This window comes from Struthio camelus, chromosome 1 (genome assembly GCF_040807025.1).
Source record: "Struthio camelus isolate bStrCam1 chromosome 1, bStrCam1.hap1, whole genome shotgun sequence".
Taxonomy (NCBI): Eukaryota; Metazoa; Chordata; class Aves; order Struthioniformes; family Struthionidae; genus Struthio; species Struthio camelus.
The window spans coordinates 185,091,274-185,113,437 of record NC_090942.1 but is presented as its reverse complement, the minus strand read 5'-3'; the positions used below and the strand labels follow the sequence as shown (position 1 = coordinate 185,113,437).

The following is a 22,164-nucleotide window of genomic DNA, read 5'->3' as shown; positions in this document are numbered from 1 at the left end:
ATCATTTATGTGAAAGATTCATAGTTGTGCCTTTGCATTTGGCATGGAAGATGCATTTGGGAATTGGTTCTGATGTATTTATGTATGTATTTTTTTTTTAGTGTTACTGATATTTTTTACATTATAGGAGGTGGATATCTATGTTTCTCTGGATTTTCCAGTTGTAGGAGGAGACTGAATATACCTGTAGGAAGGGGAAGACAACAGAAATGCTTTGGAAAATAACTCCATAATTTTTTTTATGTTTTCTGGGGAGGCTTGTGTGGTATGAGCAGCCTTTTACGTGATACTTTTTTACTGGATAGCAGCAATGATTTTCTCATTTTCCACATACATTGGGCTAGTTTCTTCCCTGAAGCAAATGGATGCAGTCCCTACTGCATTTGGATTTTGATTTTTCTCTGGTCAAGGTCCCGTATGATAGTTTTTATGAGCCATGTATGTGAATAAATGGCTTTTCTATTGTTTTGCTTTAGCATGGAAAGGAGAATTTGCAACTCTAACATTAATATCTATGATTTGGTGACCTTGCCATTGAATGATGAGATACAGTGCCTAACGATATTCACCATACTCTGAATCTTGAGGGTATACTTGAAGCTATAGTTTATTCATTATTAGAAATGTGGGGATTATGTGTCATCCTCAGAAAATATGATATCCCTGATATTTACATTTAGAAATTTTAAAAGGCCAATCAGATAAAACAATTGTAAATCTTTCACTAACAAAATCAAGTACTATATCCATCTTGTGTATCTTCTAAATCTAAATTTAAATTTTCTAAATCTAAATTCTAAATGGTTGATTAAAAGTCTATTCTGAGTAAAGAAAGCTTGATAAAGTCGCATTCTATTTTGTGAATGTCTACCACATCTTTCATCTGCCTTTTTTTTTTTCTTCCTATTAGCTTCTTTATTTTTGCTAAGCTTTTTCTGACATATGAAAACAAAAGATTTTGATTGTATGCTAAAATACCTTCTCATTTGGGAGAGTACTGGCAATGTAAGGAGCAAAATTTATTCCTAACTTTTTTTACACTGTAATATACTATTTTTGCACATATCAGTCAATTTTCTTTTTTTAAACAAATATATCAGTCGCTCTCAGTAAACACTTCATGTTCCAAAAAGGAAGCAAAGCATGCCTTGAGCTGAGTTCTAAACTAATTCTTACTGGCTCAGAAAAAATGTCAATGTGGTCAGCCTACGTAATAAAATTTGAACTCAGTGTAGAGGACAGTCAAAAACATTTTTAGGTAATTTTGGTATTTCTCTTATTTTACAATATAAATCTGGAAAACTGTTTTTTGCTTTGGTTTGCTGAGAGGAGAGGAAATAAAGACATCCCGAGAGATTGAGAGTAACTTCTGTGTCCCAAGCAGAGTGAATTAACTGTTTACAAGTAAGGAACAACTTGACTAAGGTCCAGGTTGTTATTCCTTGCAGATTTTCCTGCACCTTGCTTTGACGATACTAGTAGGATCCTGATTTAAATTGACTGCAGATTGAGAATCAAATAGTACCTAATGTAAACAAACACTCCCCCAACCTGGCCAATATCATTTGTCAAAAAATATCATAAAGGGATTGGATTCAGTTTGTGAATGGTGCCAGTAAAGCAAGTTTAAAAGCACTTGCCAATAAGTAACAACAAACTTTTCCAGAAAAAAAATTCTGGCAAGAATTTGAGAGGCAAGAGATGCCTTCTATGTAGGAGCTGTGAATGCGAAGGATTACTTGGTCTTAGTTAGCAACTCTATTAGTTTCAGTCAAAACAATCCTTTATTTAACCTATAATTTTTAATGTGAATTTGTTTACTCTGTCAATGAGTTATAGTGAATGTTTTGAAGAATGAACGGCCTGTTCCCATCTCTTAAAGAGGGGGTGGCATTTGGGGTCATACCCAAATAGCATCAAAAACTAGAAATTTTTCCTTAATTTAAGAACATGGTATTGCAAACTTTTTTGAGAATAAAAGTATTGTGGTATTTAGGAGCTGTTTCTGTGTGATATAGACTACCTTTCCCTTGCCAGATTTGCTTTCTGAATTTTGTGTGGAGTTTGGTATAACTGAACCCACTTGCCTTGTTTGGTAGGTAAAATGGGTGAGGAAATGTTCATCCTGATACTGTGGTGGTACACTTATCAGATATGGCTTATTGTTCCCCTTAATGCATTTCCTGTTACTATATATGTTGTTATTGCATAGAATTTTGAGATGTGTCACATTTGACCTAATTAGGTACTGGTTGAAAACAGTAGAACTAGAGAGAAACCAATCACAAAAATCCATTAAGCTTTTCCAAAATATGTGATGAATAATCTGTTTGTTTCTAACTTTAAGTGTAGGCAGAAAACCGAACATAGTCCTTCTCTAATTTGTCTTCAGCTTACCCAGACTTGTACAGCAGCGTAACTTTGATGTCCTGGTATGTGAAATCTCAAGAATGTTGAGGAGGCCTTCATGGAAGTGGATTTCTATGAACTTTTTTCCTCCTTTTTATTCCTTAGAGGTTTTAAGAGCATGACATATTGTTTTTATTTCAAGTTTTTGATAACCCCTTAGATGAAGACAGGCTTTATCAAGGGAAGTTTTAAGAGATCTAGTGAGGTAATTTTACCATAACTTTCCGTTGGAAGATGTTCTCCCTCTTCACTGAAAGATTGGTTAGTGGCTCATCTACTACTCTGAGAAAAGAGGTTTTATATCCCCTGTACCTCTGTATTGTGTGATGTAACTTGCAGTCATGCCTGAAAAACAATGGAGAGCTCTTGTTGATGATGGATTTTATATCGAAAATTAGTAAATTCTGTAGAATTTTAATAGATGGGTGACATTTAAAAACACCAAGGCACTTCAAAAGCAATTTAGGCACTTCTCAAAGTAAAGCTGGTTAGGCATATTTGGATAGAAGATAATAGGGATGTATCAAAGATGAAACATTAAGTTTCATACAGTAGACATACCAGCTCAGACTCAAAAGCTCGTAGACATATCTTTATAATGTTACACGTATTGACATAGAGGGCTTATTAGCACTGATGCAACAATGCAGACGTGAAGGTATACTGCTTCCTGGATTAGCTTTCAGCATACCAGTTTAGGTATTGAAGTTGCCTTTGTGTGTTGACAAAAATCAGCTTATAATCCACATCTATAGTGTAATGGGGTCATAAGTGTGAAGAGATTTAAATTTTTAAATTCCTGAATTGCATTTAAAAATGGAATTTGGATCCTTCTGAAGAGCTTGTCACCACGCTGTTATATAGTTTGGGTATTATGAACAATTGCTATAGACTTGCATGAAGTCATGAATTAACATTTGTAATGAAGACGCAGCAATAGAGCAGTCATGTTAAGGTGAAGTAATGCAAGTATGGGGCACGCAGTACCTCACTGCGGTCACAGTTGACTGAGAAATGTCGGCTTATTAAAATCTAGCAATGTGGGATACGGGAAGATATTCTAGCCCAGATTTTTATTAGAGCATTGCGTTGAGACTCTGTGGACTCATTGTACATAGTGTTTGACTTATATCCTAAACAAGTTTTAACAGGTTTGTAAAATAAGATATTCTCCTAGAGAATAAAGATACAAGAATTAGAATCTAACTTCAATAAAAATACTTTTCCTGGGTTAGAATGTCAGGAGAGTATGAAAAAGAAGGGGAGCAAGTAATCAGAAATGAGTGTTTTGAAGGATCATTGCTTTTGGAGGAGCTTGAAAGGACCTAAGAGTTCTTGGTCTTTTTTTTTTTTTTTTTTCTTGGGTTTTCCTTCACTCAGTGACAGAATTAATCTACACATTGTCAGGCTTGCTATAAAATCTGTATTGAAGTCCTTTCCAATGGAGGAATTTCATTTTTGTAAGAGTCATTGCCTGAAAGTGTTCTTTCCTTGTATTACACCAATCATATCTATTGCCTTGGAGTGCAACCTTCTGATTTAATCTTTTGAAGACTTATATCTCTGTAAGTACAAAATACTAGATATATACTCTTTCTGGAGAAAAAAATAGCAGTAAAGCATATGTTGCACAAAGAGCAGAGAGTTTTTGTGCTTATCCTATTTTTTTTCCTTTAGCAATCTTCTTGAGGTGAGCGGAAATTCATTGGCAGCTCCAACTTGCTGAAGACTTCTAGAAGAACTTCTAGCTTTTACCAAGCAACGGGATGGAACAGAGAAAACTGATGTGAGCAGGAGGGATTCAGAACTGACTCCATAAAAGAGACTTTTTTAAAGTTCTTAGTTATATGAAGCTGAATACTTTTTACGTATAAAAGAAGCAAATTGTCATTGCTGCCATCAATAAAACCACAGTGCACTATTCTATTTTTGCCTTGTATTCTTTTTACTGAGTCTCCATTGTTAGTTTACATAATAATAATGTATTATGATTTCTGTTCATTTGGAATTGATTTTGGTTCTAATCCTACTTCTGATAAAGTAAAAGTACAAATTTCTATTGTCTCTAAAGCAGGCAAGACTGGGCCTTAAATTTAGATTTTAGGATAACGTTAAAATATTTAATTTTTTCAGCTAATTATTGTAAACTGAAATCCTGAATATGTTTTGACTCTTTTCTGTAGTTGCTGAAGGCCGAAATAATGAATTTGCATATCATATTGTTAATGAACTCTGACTAAAAGGTTGATTGGAAAAAAAAAATATTGATCAGTGTTTCAAAAGTTGTTTTCTAAATAATTTTAAGTAAATATTTTCTTTTTGGAAATATTTGTGTCATGAAAATAGCAACATTTCTAATACAGAAAAGTAGTTTAAACTGAACACACCAAAAATGCATATGAGCATTTAAAACATAAGTATGTATGCATGCTCTTGCTCTCTTGCTTGCGTTTTCTTGCTTGTGCGCTCTCGCTCTTACTCTCTCTCATGCATTTGCCCCCCGCCACACACACTCAGACTATTGAACGGTATGCTCTAAATTTTTTGTAGCTTTAAATTTTGCTTTTATCTCTTCATATAGAATTTCATCAGTTACCAGTGAAACTTGAAGAATCTTATATTGCAAACTCTGCTTTTCATTCTCAGCTATATCTTTAGGATTATGTGATTATGACAGACAGTTGAAACTTCCATATTTCTTGAACCCCAGAAGCAGCACAAGATCTATGTACCATGCAAGTTCCTTGAAGGCTTTATTTTGATGGTTTCATGAGGATTGAAATGGCACATATGTTTTGATATAGTTCTGTAAAGACAGAATTTTACCTGCGATATGTATTGATGATATACAATAAGTTGTACAATTCATTTTACAGGGTTTCTCTGAGTGCTCATGCAAAACTGTTTTGACAGGAAAACTGAGTTTGCTTAGATGAAAATAAGTTTTATATTGATAATGTAATTAAATGTATTTTCTGTACATAATATGGATTCATGTCCGACTGCAGTCAAATCTTAGCAAATGCGTAAATATTTGCAGAATAGTAAGGAACTGAATGTTTTTCTGCCTTAATAAATCCTCAGCATCTTCTTGAAAATTATAATGCAACTCACTAATAAATTTTAAGAAATTTTAAAGTATAAAAAATGGCTGCACAATTTTGAAGTTCTTCACTATCAACTGACGCACAGCAAGTTTTATGAAGTTTGTTAGTTTTAAATTACAAACCACTTTCCAAATACTCTGAATCATACTGATCAGTTCTACTATAGATCTAAATATTAAATATCTAACAAATATCTAATAGCTAGGAAATATCTAAATTGTAGATCTAATACTTTGATGGATTTTGGATGTTTTACTTTCAGAATTTTTGCTAAGACCATTTATAGTAACTATTCAGCTTCATAAAGCTGTGCAGCTGTAACATTGTTTTAAAAAGCAGGGTGTTTTTTTTTTTCCTTTACCAATGGAGCGTGCATTAAATGAGAGCCCTACAATCAGTGTACCAAAGCAATCTGTGAAACTGAAATTACTTTTACGTTCCTTTGATTTCTCATTCTTGCTGTGAACTAAATCATAAAATTCAGAAAAGTGCAGTCTGATGTCATGAATTGCAATAATAAAGACTAAGCCTCTCTATGAAAATTTGAAGACTGTAGAAATACGATGCAATATTCATCTGTAATAGTTGTAGAATTCTGGAATTAGTAAATATATATAAAATTGTCCATATGCAAATGAAATATAGTCAAGAACATTGTTTATGTTTGTAAAACAGTAAAGCCAACATCCACATCCTGCTCTTTGGTGCTGAGGAATTAGAAAGCTAGCATAAGCAAGCTGCTGGAGAGTGTCTCTGACCATACATGTCGTCTTTGTGTGTTTTATAATCCTTTTCTATCCTGATTTGACTGATATAACTTTTTTTTGAAGGCTATGCTTCTTCTTCAGGATCTGGAATATCTGTGACTGAGCAGCTAAAAGCTATTTGCTTGCTGTTCCTGAAAAGCAAAAATACACATATTTGCACTCATAGCTGGAACATGATGATAAACTAGGAATGTCTTTGAATTATTTTCTTTGATTTGCATAATCCATCAAAAATTAATTTACACATGAACACCACAAAGTAAAATATAATAATTTGCTAGTCGTAATGCAGTAAAGTTTACATACACAAGAAGAACCTTAATATATTGTGCTTAAATGTTCACGAAAAGGTCTTCAAAACTGATGTAAAAGTTAACTCTTAATTTGTCAAAGATAACAGCAGAAGTGGGTTCCATACTCCTGAGTTTTCTGGGGTTATACCTGTGCTGCTAAATTAAAAAAGGCAGCAAGCGTACACTGGAACTTGATCATTCACACTGTTTATTTACTAGCTTAATTTCTGGCTCTGTTTTGAACTGCTCTTGACTAGTGTTTCCAAGACAAATCTGTTGCAAAGGAACCTAGCCCTGAGCAAGTTGGATGTGATCCAATCTGTGCCACTTGACCTGGGGGCCAGTGTCAGAGTTACAACCAGTAGCTGGTCCCTGGCCCTTCTTTGATAGGAATACAAATATAGCCTATGAGAATTTCTTTCTTGAACTTCAGGAATGCAATTCTAAAGAGGGATTTTTCTTGTCTTGGCCTTGTATAGAATTTTTTTTCCTAAAAGAAATAAGAAAAGTTAAAATTCCTGATTTAAATTATTCTAAAAATTATGTTCCAAGTTAATGACAGTATCCCTGAGGTTATGAGTTGATTTTATTTTACTTCTCCCTCCTTTATATTATCGAAATATACAATCATTTTGAAACAAAGAATGGAAATGTTCTGTTTCTATCTTAACAACTGTTTCCTGAGTTTTATAATAAAATTTGACTGAAGTTTTCATGTTTTAGAATTCTGACTTGGACTAACCGATGTCTTCCAACAGCTATTCCAATCCTCTTTTAGAAACTTCATCCCATCTATCACGTTATATACAAGCAGAGAAAACCAAGGGAAAAGACTACTATAATTTACTCAAGGAATGCAAAAGCTAATGAAGTCTGTAGACCACAAATTCCCATGCTGCCTTTTCCACCCTCACACCTCCTCATATGTGGTTTTTTATATGGAATTCACATTGTCAGCTTCATCCCCTGAAATCACCCTTATCAAATTGTTCTGTTATTTTAAATGAAATAGAGGAAATAGTTATTTTTAATTTTAAAGTATTTCAGCCCCTAGCAGAGACCAAAATCAGATATGGGCCTTCTTTGCAATTTTCTCCTAGATATCCCCCACTGAAAGGAAGATGTAGAATTTTCCTAGTGCAGTGCACCTATCTGCAGTGATGGAACAGGGAAACTTCGCATGGGGAGATGTAAGTGCAGGCTTAAGCAGTGCCACTTAAAAAACAAAGCAACAGAAAACAAACCCCCAAAACTCAACAGAGTCAACATAATTACATGACAAATGTGATTTAGATGTGTATTGTATGTGGATTGTAGCATGTAGGAGAGGTTAGTGAAAAAGCAGAAGCAAAAGCATGTGGGATAGGAGCCAGGCCGTGTTTTGCTGTAAATGCATTGCAGCAGGTTCAGAATTTAGGTAAGTAAAATCATCACTCAAGTGTCTGTTGTCGTCGTATTTGAGATGAGTGTGCCCCTGCTTAAATGCTTAAGTTACTTACATAAAATTAGGAGGGATGAAGCTGAGCCTTGATCATTAGGTGGGATTTCTAAGAGCAAAAGTAAAAGAGCAAAAATAAGAGACTGAATACAAGCATAAACAGCTCTAGTTCATTTATAATCATTGGAAGTGAAAATGCTACTGTTGGGCATGTAGGCTATAAATATTATTCTTTAGGGCAGAGATCAGTTATTTGAATGTACAGATTTATCTTCAATTAAGTCTCAATTTAAATCTTGGGGGCAGTGCCTTACCAAAAACAGCCAGGGCTATTAAAGATTAACTATTGTTTCAGAGGAACTGATGCTGCCTTTACTTAACCATGAGTTAAGCTTTTCTTTTTTCTTTTTTTCTTTTCTTTTTTTTTTTTTTGTTCTGAACAAATCTGTATTTCTAAAATATTTGTCTGAAATGAGGTATGCTCAGGCTGGAAAATTACCTTGCTGATTACCTCTGGTATTGTTTTAATTAAGATATAGTAGAACTAATATTTAGTTTTCAAGAAGGAAAAAAGACTCATTCAAAGTGTATAGGTGCTCTAGCAAGATAATCTTTGTGTTGAAAATAGATCTCTCAGCATCCTTTGATCCTTTGTAACTAGCAAGTTACCTTTTTTGAAAGGCCTGAATCTGGGCCTGCTATGAAACAAGAATACCTGCTGAACCAGTGTGCGCTCAGTGGTACGTGAATTAGGAAGACAGGTTCATTTGTTGGTTATGATATTGCAGCAGTGTATGCAGAAAGCTGAAGCTGATTTTTTCTGGAAAAAAAGATATGTGGAAGCCTTTTGTAAGGGAAATACTCCTTAGGCTGAAAAAAAAAAAAATGCTGGAAAAGGTTAGACAATCAGTGCATTCAAAAGTTCAGAGGGTTTTTCTAGGGCAACAGGTAAGTAGGCCAGGACTTTTTAGTTTAAAAGAGAAGACTGCTTATGAGAGACTGATAAGGTTTTATATAATTGAGTGCTATGGAAAAGATGAATGGGGGTTGAATGACAAATTATTAAAGGCTGGGACAATACTCTGAGAAGTATCACGGAATGTTTACTCATTTCCCATGCTCTTCTGTAGGCAACTTCTTCTGGCCACTGTCAGAAACGGTACGAGGCTAAGTTGAATTTTTGGTCTGATCCAGTGTGGTAGTTTCTATGTTCTTTTTGTTACTAGCAGTGCCTTTTAGGTCTAGAAGGCTCGCATTCATAAGCCAGAGGCCTTAGGAGCAGGGGGACAACTGATCGTCAGTAAATGTCTGCTGACTGAGATGCTGCTTCTACAAGTAGAAGGTTGACAGCACTTTCTTAAGACATCTAAGCACATTTTATAGTCATCAAAGGCAGGTAACTATTGAGATTTTCAAGAAAAAATAAATGATGATGTATTAACTTTGTACCCTAGATTAAAAAGGAAGAATAGCTTGTGGTTCTGTGGAAAAGGAACAGAAGAGGAGCAAGTTCAGGATTGTAACCTTTCTCTTATTACTTTATGATCTGAAACCTGCTCAAAGAAATAGAAAATCTACCTGTCCTTTTGCCCATTTGTCTTGAAACTAGTCATGCCTGTAATTCATAGGGTCTCCTTGTCTTTCAAAATCAGACCTTTTTTGGTTGAGAATTCTTCTAGGGCTTCCTTATGATGAGAGCTTCAGCAATGGTTTCTCCTGTCTTTTCCACATCAACTGTTTTGTGTCTACTGTCAGTGGTCAAGCAAATCAATTGTCTGAAATAATGGTGCTCTACTATCACCCCAAATATTTATTGAACTTAAGTTGGACATTGCCAGTACTGAGGCAGGCTTTATCTCCAGTCTTAAGACCCACATTTCTGAGGTCTTAACCTGCATTTCTTGCCTAAACAGGCCTATTGCGATAAATACTTGTACCGCAGACAGCTCAAGCAGTGCTTTTAAGAGGTTTCACCAGGAATAGAACAAATCAGGGTTGAAGCATGCTCTGTTTGTGGTACTTGCGGATTTAGATACATAGAATAAACCTGAGGTTGCAGGTCCTGCACAAGCCTTGACATGCCTTCCCTGTTGCTGCCATGGGCTGGAAGATCTTCCAGCATCTAACAAAAGATTGAAGCATGTTAGACTTTCTGGGAAATCAATAGCCGAAATTGGGAGTAGATTGCTTGTCAGAAGCTGGATACGTGTTTTTTATGTGTACGTGTCATTAAGTGACACAAAAGCATTTTCTTAGTAGGTTTTTGGCAACAGATGCGCACAGCTCTGAGGATCTTTCGTTCAGATGACTCTTCCAAGAAACACTGTTGGAATTTTCTCTGGAGAGTCTCTGCAATAACTTGAGTGCTATGCAGATGAAATATGCTGGGAGTATGGCCTTCTGAGGCAGTATTAACAACTTGGATGGTGATAGATTAACACTTCAGGAAGAACAGATCTTATCACAGAGGTGCGCTTGACATTAGATACAGAACGAGTAAAAGCTTAAAGGAACGAACAAAGATTTAGCCTAAGGTAAATCTGAGGAGACATTTACAAGAGAACTCGCAGATAGCCAAGCCAGCTAATGAAAGTTCGTCTCATCTTATCGAGGTAGCTGAAAAAAACCCTGAAGATGTAGAGTGTGCAGTCCTTTCTAGCACTAAATGTGAGTGGAGCAGACTTCATATAGAAAAATTTCCAGTTCTTGTGTGCATGGACATACATGCATCAGTCTGAATTGTTCTCTATAGATACATTCATGAAGGAGAAGAATCCCAGTTCAACTTTCCTTTCATAAAGTGACTCGACCCAGCTCTAGTGAAATATGTTAACTTTAATAAGAACTATAGAATGCATATAGCACAATTCGGGTAGCTCAGTTCAGCTTTCTACTTGTCATAAAACTGTTGAGACATTCTCTTGCTTTTCCTTTTGAAATGTTTCAGAGCGGCTTATTGCAGGAGAGCAGCTAAACTAGGGAAGGTACTCCAAAAACCCAACGCACTGCTTCTCTTGTGACATTATATGTATGTGAAAACCATTGTGCATTATCCTTTTAAGCATTGTGATATCCTTTTAAGTAATGGTAAAGACTCATAATTCCTTTCTTTTGTTTTTGGTTTTACGGAAGTCTGAGAATGATGCCAAATAATAGTAATAATAATAATAGTAGTAATAGAAATTATTACTTTTTCCAGTAATTTAAAAGACCATGAAAAAGGAATTTCCATACCAGCACATGGGCTGTTGATGGATGTACCGTATTCTGGATATTACAAAGATATGAATGAGATCAGAATCAAGTCTTTTGAAAATCTAGTATATATTGAAAATAAACCTTACAAGGGCTATCTATCAAAATTTATAAAAAAAAATATATGTATTCAAATAAGTAGGAACTGTAGGGAGGCAAATGACTAGATGCCTAATAGCAGCAGAGCACCACATTGATTTAAAAAAAAAATTTGCAAAATTCTGCCACTGCTTCTAAGGAAATCTTTACAACCATATTCTAGTGCCTAAGCATCTTTTATGTAGCTTTAGATATTCATTAGGGAGTCAAAATTATAATTTCATAGTTCTATTTCCATCTTTAAAATGGATATGTAGATTGATATTGTGCAGAATATACTCCTATCATTTTCAGGCATTCTGTTATATCATAGAATCTTGAATGCTTTCCTTTGATTTTCTACCATGTATTTTTAAACTACAAAGGTTAAAGAGTATAAGTAACATTTTATATTTGTCTTATAGTCAAAACAATCTTAACCCCAAATATATTTTATTAGTTTTAAAGGAATGGCTATGCCTCTGCTAAAACAGGTTTAATCTTATGTGACTTCATGGATTTAAGTCCCAATTATTCAATCATCTATCTTTTGTTGATTCTTCTCTTTGTAGCTATTTAGCAAAGGAATGATTTAAGAGATATAAAGCTCTTCCGAGTGTGATGAAAATAAAGAAACAAATCATGTCTGTAAGTGAAAGGGAATGTGTAGGTCTTTGGATAATTAAAAAAAAAAAAAGAATAAATAAGGCATGCTTTATCAGTTTGACGTGGCACAAATGAAACAGTAGTCAGTGTTTGTGCTGAGGGACTAGAACCACAGACTGACAGTAAGGGTATTTCAGATACTGTGGAAAGCAGTAAGATCACTTTCCTCAAAGTTGAAGTAGGTTTTTTTTTTTTTAATGTAAAAATGTGTTTCTTGTCCTAATTATTAAAAAAAAAAAAAAAAAAAAAAGGATTTCATCCTGGTTGATTTGTGGGATAATTTAGATCTACTCTGATATTTCTACTTCTCTGTTGTCATATCAATCTCTTTTGGTCTGCTTTCACCAAATACTCCTTATAACACTACATATTCTTGATGGTCAGACACTAAGTGTGTGTTTTACTCAAGAGTCCCTTAGATTCTCAATTGAGAAACTCCCCAGCTCCCTCTAATCAGGGGCAACCAGCAGAGCTCATTAACAGCAGCTAGACCTTGCTAGAGCCTCCCAGGAGAAGTTAAGGTCTCCTGTGGTGTGCTTACCTGACTCTCCTTAGTTGTCAGCAACAGGCATCCTCTAGTTCCTTAGAGGGTTCCTTGAAGTCCCCCACCATCTCCAATAAGTTGTGAGAGTTGTGAAGTGTGCCATCCATACCAGCTGAGAACCTTTGAGCTATGTGCCTGTGGAATTTGCAATTTTTTCAAAATGTAGAAATCTGAACAATTTTTATATGGAGTTGTCATGTTTGAGAACAACTTACTCCAGCATTTCATTGAGTCTCTACACCCCCTGAGGAACCTGGCTTTATTTGCCTCTAGCACTCTAGCTTTCTCACAGCGCTTTGGAAGGAGCCAGGCAATAGTTAGTCTTGGAGCTTTGGATATATTTGTAGTCAGACAGTGGAGGAAAAAACTATTTACTGATTTACTGGGCTGATGAAAGTTGCTAAAGAGATTAGGATATCAAAATCATTTACAGGTTCCTCCTAATTTAACGTGAGGAAATCCTGCATGCTTGGAAAATGTGGAAGACACTGAAGCATTGTGGTTAAATGGTTGCTAACAACGAATGCAATTATCAGTAAGAACTCGTTACAGAGCACAGTTGTGCATACTTGAACAAAGATGGGAGGGTGGAAGCGATAAGGTAATGACGAGAATGTAATTTATTTTTTTTCCAAAAAAAAAGACATCTGCAAAGTACTGAAATACAGCATCTATTCTCGTAGAATGCACATTATTTATAGAAAGATTCTCAGGTTTAAGAGCTTCTGAACGTGTTACCCAGATAGCCAGCATTTGCTTTTCTGTTTTGCAATGGAAGTGAACACCTTCACCTGTATCTGAGCTAAACAGATAAAAGGCCTTCTTAACATCCATATGAAGTGCTGCTATTTTTCTAGTAGGTTAAGAAGAGTAGTCTGCCACTAGAATGTCTCTGCCTTTTCTTTTGATTTGTGGTTAGAAGTTGTGCTAGCTAGGTATTCTTGTGTTCCCTTTATGCTAATAAAGTCCTGTCAAGAGGCCACACAGCCGCATGTGGAGGCTTATACACTGAAGCTTAGGAAATTTGTATAACCAAATTCATGTCATCCAGCCAAAACATTGATGTCTTCTCCCATCATTGTTGTATATCCTACTGAAGAGAAGACATGCATGAATCACAGAATCACAGAATGGTTGAGGTTGGAAGGGACCTTTGGAGATCATCTAGTCCAAGCCCTCTGCTCAAGCAGGGTGACCTAGAGCACATTGCTCAGGATCACGTCCAGGTGGGTTTGGAAGATCTCCAGGGAAGGAGACTCCGCAACCTCTCTGGGCAACCTGCTCCAGTGCTCAGTTACCCTCACAGTGAAGAAGTTTTTTCTCAGGTTCAGATGGAACTTCCTGTGGTTCAGTTTGTGCCCGTTGCCTCTTGTCCTTTCACTGGGCACCACAGAAAAGAGTCTGGCCCCATCCTCTTTGCACCCTCCCTTCAGACACTTATGCATTTTGATAGGATTCCCTCTCAGTCTTCTCTCCTCTAGGCTAAAGAGTCGCAGTTTTCTCAGCCTTTCCTCATATGACGGATGCTCCAGTCCCTTCCGTCCTCTTAGCAGCTCTTCACTGGACTCGCTCCAGGAGCTCCATACCTCTTTTATTGGGGAGCCCAGAAATGGACCCAGCACTCTGGGAAGTGAGGCCTCACCAGGGCTGAGGAGAGGGGCAGGATCACCTCCCTCTGCCTGCTGGCAACACTCTTCCTAATGCACCCCAGGATCCCATTGGCCTTCTTGGCCACAAGGGCACATTGCTGACACATGGTTAACTTGTCCACCAGGACTCTCAGGTCCTTCTCTGCAGAGCTGCTTTCCAGCAGGTCAACCCCCAGCCTGTCCTGGTGCATGGGGTGATTCCTCCCCAGGTGCAGGACTCCCTTTGTTGAACTTCATGAAGTTCCTCTCCGCCCACCTCTCCAGCCTACCAAGGTCCCTCTGAATGGCAGCACAGCCCTCTGAGGTATCAGCCCCTCCTCCCAGTTTAGTATCATCAGCAAGCTTGCTGAGGGTGCACTCTGTCCCTTCCTCCAGGTCATCAATGAATACATTGAACAAGACTGGACTCAGTACTGACCCCTGGGGGACACCGCTAGCTACAGGCCTCCAACTAGACTCTCTGCCACTGATCACAACCCTCTGAGCTCGGCCATCCAGCCAGTTCTCAGTCCATCTCACTGTCCATTCATCCAGCCCACACTTCCTCAGCTTGCTTCTGAGGATTTATGGGAGACAGTGTCAAAAGCCTTGCTGAAGTCCAGGGAGACAACATCCACTGCTCTCCCCTCATCTATCCAGTGAGTTTTCCCGTCATAGAAGGCTATCAGGTTGGCAATGATGAAATGATGAATCATATGGTAGACATTGCTTTTTTGTTGTGTACAGTTATGTTTTGGTTGTGCAACAGGTGCCCAAAGGATGATCTGTACTTCTTTCTGTGATCAGAACATTTGTCTGGACCAGACTGTTCAGCTGGACTATTTCTCACCTGCACCCAGAAAACTGTTCGCTATTGCATTAGTGATTTCTATGTTTTTTACCTAGATAACATAATATTTACAATATTAGATTCAGAGCCAAGGTAATCCAGAATAATACTGATTTGGGGGGAGGGATTATTAAATTATCCTTTTGATAAAAAGTTCCTTAGCTCTTGAAACCACCTTTGTTACCTTTGTTATTCCCAATTAATCCTATTCACAGATTGTTCCAGAATTTTCAGTTCCTCGGAAGACTAGACATCTTCTAATATACAGTATAAACGTATTTCGTTATACACATTCATTCTTATGTTACCATGGAGTTTAAATTTAAAGAGCTCTCATCTGATCCTTGAGATACTTGTAGGCAATTTCTAAACTCCGCTGAATGAGGGCATGCAAGAACAATACTCTGAATCTTTTTGAATAAATGTTTGCTGTAGGGTAGCTTGCCATTGCAGGTGATTTTATGACTCATATCATCCCTGATTCTTAAACTGTGTGCCATGATTTTTGTTCACTTGTGCATGTCTTCACAGAACTAATGAATTCATTAAACTTGTAGTTTCACTGCCCCCCCCCCCCCCCGGTATTTATGGAAAAAAGACTATATAGGATCCCTAGAGTGATTTAAGTGGAAAGGACCTCAGGAGGTATCTCTAGTCCAATCTCTTACTCAAAGCAGTGATCTCTGGGATCAGACCATGCTGCTAAGGATTTTATCCAGTTAGGTCTTGGAAGCATACACGGCAACCTGCTCCAGCGCTTGTCTGTCCTTATAGAGAAAAATCTTTCCTTATGTCCAGTCACTTGTTTTGATTTATGCCTGTTCTTTCATTGCCCAAAATAAATCACTGTGAAAAGCCTGGCTCTGTCTTACTGATAACGTCCCCCTAAACACTGGCAGGCTGCGGTTAGTGAAGTCCGCTCTTCCTAGGCTGAACAAGCCCTGTTCCCTCAGCCTCTTCTGGAGGAGGGCAAGTGCTCCAGTCCCTGGCCATTATGGTGGCCCTCTGTTGAACTCATTCCTATTTATTGATGTCTTCCTTGTATTGGAAGGCCTAAAACTCGTGCAATATTCTACATATGTAACAAGTGTTGAGTAAATGGGAATTACCACTGATTTCAATCTGCTGGCTGTGCTCCTCTTGTACAGGCCAGGATGTTGTTGGCTGCCTTTGCTGCCGGGGCACACTGCTAGCCTGTGTTCTTGCTGTTTACCAAGACTCCCAGGTCTTTTGCAGCAGAGCTGCTCCCTAGTCAGTCAGTCCCCAGCCTGTACTGCTGCTAGGAGTTCTCCCTTCCCAGGTGCTGGACCTCACACTGATCCTTGCTGAATTTTTTGAGATTTCAGTTGAGCCGTTCCTCCCGCGTGTCTATGTCCATCAAAAAGACAGCTCAGCCCTAAAAAGTACCTATCTATTGTAAGTCATCTCCTAATTTTGCATCTTCTATTTAGGCAGGTAACAATAGCTGGGATAAAATAGGAAGTTGAGCAAATGTAAAGGTAGTGCTGGAAGTAGGTTTGTTGATCTTCTGCAAAGAAACACTCAGGAGATGAGTCATGAATCAGAACAGTTACTGCCTTCTTAATTACCACAGATCACAAAGGAACATTGATTGGACAGCCCTCAGTAGGTGATAATAAGAGGTCATTATTCAAATATCTGGGGACATGTCAGGCAGAAATGATCTGTTCTTCTCAGGTCAAATGAAAACTTCGTTCGGAAAGAGGGACTTTAGATAAGAGTAAGCACCTTTTACTACAGCATGCCATGTGATATTCCTCATTCTAATTACAACTTCCATGTACTTTTTTCCCATATTACAATATCATATCTCTTTAAATATGAGGAAGATCAAAAAAAAAATTAAATTAAAGAAAACAGAGATAAGAATATAATTGTGATAAAAATAATGCAGCTTAGATTATATCCTCTAAGGCTGGCTGACCCAATGTTGATACTGCGGATTTTCCTGAATATGCTTGTAGAATAGTTTGGCTCATATTCCCTGCATACAGAATGACTGTCACTCAACAGAAAATTACTGTGCTCTGCTATCAGATATTGGAGCTTTGTGTCAGCTTGGTGATATCTCTTGACAAGTTGTTGAGCTAACTGGTTGTTAAACTCCACCCTGAATATAAAGACAGGTGAAGACTTGAGCACACCTCACATGCAAACTCAGGCAATAACAAGCCTGGGCAAGAAGAGGCTTATTATTATACTTTTGTACTACCAGTATGAAGCAAAATTTGATCTTTAACATGCAGTTGAGAATGTTTTGAAGTAGGGCAGGGAAGCCATCTGGTGACAGTAACACATTATGTGATATGGTAGAACCCAGAAGCAAAGTAGTCTAATGCTGTCAGAGTAAAATCTCTGTGCTAGATACTTGTGTTTCCAATGTAGAGCAGAAATGAATGTCTTGGATAACGTCAAGAGCAGGGCTAGCCTTAGGCACAGCATTAACAAAGTATGACAAGCATTGACTTGGCAACAGAGAAGCTGAACTAATCTCTCTATTCCTGGCAGCAGGACCTGAGGAACAGGCAACTCCTGAACTGGTCTCCAAACTGCCTCCAAAGAAACTTGGAATTGTACAGATCATAAGGCTAGGCATATCCTGAAGTGCGCGTTTAATGAAAAAATAAATGTTCTCCTCTAGGACTTGCTCTCAACAAGTATGTTTTATTGCTGCAGTTGCTAGCTGGAGCAGTAACATATATCTGCTTATCCTACAAAACTTGGAATAGACTGTGCTAGTTTGAGAGTAATCTGAAAGAATGGAATATCCTATTTTTGTAGCTATTAGATTTCCACATCACTTTGAGTATATCTCTCCCTTTGTATTTGCCTATGGGCTGCACAATTAGAGCATCACCTGAGCATTTATGCAAGACTAAATTTTAAGAGACTTCATATATTGAGCCGTTTTTGGTCCAGTTCCTCCAGCTGCTTCGTTGCATGTTTCAAATATGAAAGTCATTAACATATTTAAAAACCTCCTTTGCATGGAGATTTATACTGGGAGCTCATTTGTTATAAACTATGATATGCTGCAAGATAAACAACCTAAAATATGGCATAGAAGTCAACATCTATACATGATTAATTAAAGGAATTATGGAGGAGAGACTTCAGTTGCGCTTGGTATAGTCAAAAGTGCTTCCAATTTATCTAATGCCAAGTAATACAAGATTAAATTATAATTTTGTGATTCACTGAGCATAGATGATTCAGATCACTGTTCATTCACCTAAGGCCTGTCGTTTAATATTTTCATTGTTAGTGAAATGCAGGACTTAAAGCCTAGCAGTGTTTACTTTTACAAATAAGATCTGTTTATAAAACATAGTTCATTCTAAATATCTTAGTACAGGTAAACTTGGGCCACGATATGCTGAAATGCACTCTCTGCATAATAACTAGATCAGGTAAGGGTATAATTTTTCTTTCATGAGCTGATTATGCAGGTAAAAATCCTCCTGCTGTGAAGATTTATGACAGTTTAAAGAGGAGTTATATATAGCCACCCCCTTTCCCTTTTGGAAACAGGTTACAGTAGCATAAACACTGTGACTATTACAGAATAGTCAAAGCAGAATGACTCTGTCCTTATGCCAGAGATATAGTAGAACTTAATGAGTGCAACTGCAAATCGATAGGAACGTCTTATAACTTAGCAGATTTGACCTGAAATAATGTTATTGCAGACACATTCTCTTTATGGTGCTGCATATTCATTAGTCCTGTTAATTGTGATCGCTGCATTAAACTAGGCATGCCTACTGTTGTGTGGATATACCTGAAGCCCTAGATACTGCCTAGAAAGCAGTGTTTCTAGCTACTAGGAAGAGTAGTATATTGTGGAAACAAATACTGTAGGTGTGGCTGTCCACAGGACCCAGGGGACATCTATGTGCTCTGTCATATGAGTAGTGTACAGACCTGCTCTTGAGAAATTGCTCAGAAATGTTGGAAATGGACTGGGAAGGTCAGATACCGTGTTAGAAGTTAGGCAGCCTCCAGACTGTGGGTTTCACTGCCTCTGTCTTGCGGAAAAACAAGTGTCTGCTATTCTGCAACACAAGGCTACGAATTGAAATTGTAATCTCTCCCCTGTTCCTTCTTACTGCAGAACAGAGTAGTTCATATAACCTTTTCCCAGTGAAAATTCTGCCCATTCCTCACTCTGTATGTGTTTGGCTACAGGGTAAAAACTGTCTTAAGAATAGCTGAGCTGACCTCCTATCTATCTGATTCCACTCACAATGGGTTTCCTGGTGTGGATTGCACCAAATTGGTATGACAGAAACACCTTATGCTTTTTTAATTCTTCTGCATGGGCAAACAACCTTGCAATCAACAGAGCCTGCTGTATTCAAGAAGTATTTTACCTGCTAATTCTTATATTTTTCCATTGCAAAGAGAGCATAACTTGGCAACAAGCAGGAGTGAACATCAGTGGTATTTTACTCATTTTCTGATTGAGAGGGAAAACAGAGAATCTACTGTTACTTCAGTTATAGCAGTTAATGGTAAATTTTGGTCATCCAGAGCTGCTGGTCCTGAAATGTCATTCATCTCTCTATTTCTGTGTATATTTGAGCTGCTACCCTACTTTTTTATGCTAGCTTTTTACATTTTCCTCAGTGACGTTAAAGGAATCTAAATTTGTTTTAATGGATTTAAACCCTCTTTTAAGACCATGCAGAACTACATTTCTTTTAATTAGAGGTGCAGGATGAATTTCTGCAGCTGAAGTATCTTTGAACATCTACAAAAACCCCAAGTTTTGGCTACCTAGAACACTCGATCAAGGTATTGAAGACTTTTCTTATAGTCCAGGAAACAATTACTGTATATGAATTGGAAGGATATATGGAATGGTATAAAAAATACTAAAAGAGGATGTCATATTTGCAAATAAACGTATTTCTCAAAAACAGTTTAAAAACCCTGAAAATTCCGCTGTGGAGAAGAGAATAAAAAACTTTACTTTCAGAAATACTATTTAGTTGTTTTGTTTTTCAGCATCAGTTTTGATGTGTTTTTTGCTCTGGTTTGATACCTTTATTTCAAATTGGCTTCTCTGTTATTCTTGCATTCACTATGGTTTATATAAAGCTTTCTTTTTTTCTAGTAAATGTGATTTCTCTGTATGCTGATATCCCTAAGTTTCAGGCTCTGGCATTTCTTGTAGATCTGTTGAAAGTAGCAGAAATTTGGATCTGTCAAAATATATAGAAACATTAAGTACATACTTCATGTATAGCAAATTAGATCTGAAAATCAAATCTGAAAAAGAAATCCAAATGGCTTTTGTTTTCCTCAAAATTTAAATGGAGTCAGCTTGAATGACAGAAAGCTGGAGGCATTTATAAATTGAGCTAGATTAGCCTAGAAGCTCATAGTTTTATGGGACGGTGACAAGTAGATAACTTATTTTCCTAAAAAAAATTCCTATGCTGTGCTTGTCTGAATCTTCTTGCCTTTATGACTTTAAAAAAATCTGCTCCATTAAAACAGGTGAAATAAATAATTTTTCTGATCATGCTGTGCTCCAAGCACTGTGAAAAAAGAATCACTGACTATAATTGCTGAAAGATTTATAAAATAAACTTAGGACATACGTACAGAACTATTTTATCTCTAAATTTTTTACTTACAAAAATAATGTTCAAAATTACTGTTAATAAGAGGAGAAGCAATTCAATGACAGTTTCCTTTTAAATATTTTTGATTAGGAGGTGCTTAATCTAAATATACAGAATTCCTTTTTCTTTTTCCCAATACATGTGGAAAATTGAGAAAATGTTGTTTATCCTAACTTTCAGTAACCATTCTGTGTTCATATGTATGAAAGATCAGAATGGTTATAAAAGATTAAAAAGACTGAATAGATACATTTATGTATGCATTGTCTACTGCAAAAAAAATACTGTCTCCAGAAACCAGAAAGCAATCTTGCTTGTTGTTATAAAAGACCACTGAAACAACTGAGCTACCTAACTGTAAAGTCATTCTCTTGTTACATCAATTATTTTCCTCACATAGTTAATATTTCATTCTTCGGAAGTTTCTTCAGTAAAGCTCCATGTTAAACATTTAATCATTCCATATTAGATGGGAAAATTATATAAGTCAAAGTAATAGTAATTCTGGATCCCTCTGATGCTCCATCCCTGTCCAAGTAATCAAGCCAGACCTACAATTTCTGGTTATATAACACTTCACTGCCTACAATGAATCTGCATGGGATGAGAAAAATCCCTTTGCCTTTGACAGCTGAAACATCCTAATGTGCTGTGTTCAGGTGTAAAAGAAAGGAGTAATCAAGTTTATTTGGACAGACAACGCTTGTATCCAGGCAAGCACATAGCCTATGTCCTGATCTCCTAAACACAGTATGCCATGCTTTTCCATCTATGAGAGAGAGAGAGAGATTAAAAAAAAAAAGGACTTTCTGGGGTCTCTAAAAGTTTATCTTAATTCTTCAGTGATATTCACATTAAAAATGTCTAAGTCTTTATAAGTGCCTCTGATATGTGTTCTTCAGTGTGTATGTTGATTACTTGATTTGTTAGTACCTCTTGACAGTTTTGTGATTTTGTGGTAATTACTATGATAAATATCCAGGCGATCTTTTGAATTCAGTACATTCCATTCTGAATGAAAATGTCAAAATCAAAGTTTTTCAAGTTTCACAGAAGTTTAAGAATACTGCTTGTTTATTAGGGATAATTTCAAGCAGATGCTACTTACAGCTACTGAAAAGAACATGTCTGATAACTGCAATTTCCTTTTTACTTTGGATGTTACCTTTCTGTTATATCTCTCTGTAAAGCATCTGATTTCTACAGCAAATTTTTTTGAAAGGGAAGGTAAAGAATATGAAAAAAGTATCTCCCTCTTTAAGTTATGTTTGTCTTCATTAGTTGAAGCAATATGTTACATCTCTGTCCGTGTTAGTTAAAATTACCCTGCTTTATAGTTCAATAAGTGATGCTCAGAGTTCAAATTGTGACCTTAATAGGCTTGTCTGTTGCTATCTTACAAAGCTCCTCCCAAATCCTTGCATTCTGTGTGTATGGTTTTATCTAAACATAGTCATTTTGCCCACTGCGTCAAT

The 22,164-nt window shown here is 36.8% G+C and overlaps 1 protein-coding gene across 4 annotated transcripts in view; it reads left to right on the top strand.

Moving 5' to 3' along the window:
• TDRD3 (tudor domain containing 3) overlaps nucleotides 1–4,333 on the top strand; it is a 115,326-nt gene extending 110,993 nt beyond the window's left edge. For all 4 annotated transcript variants that reach the window (XM_068929686.1, XM_009672477.2, XM_009672475.2 and 1 more), the window contains one exon: nucleotides 4,087–4,333. The gene's annotated coding sequence lies outside the window, so the exon portion shown is untranslated. The remainder of the gene's footprint in view (nucleotides 1–4,086) is intronic.
• The last annotated feature ends 17,831 nt before the right edge of the window (nucleotides 4,334–22,164 follow it).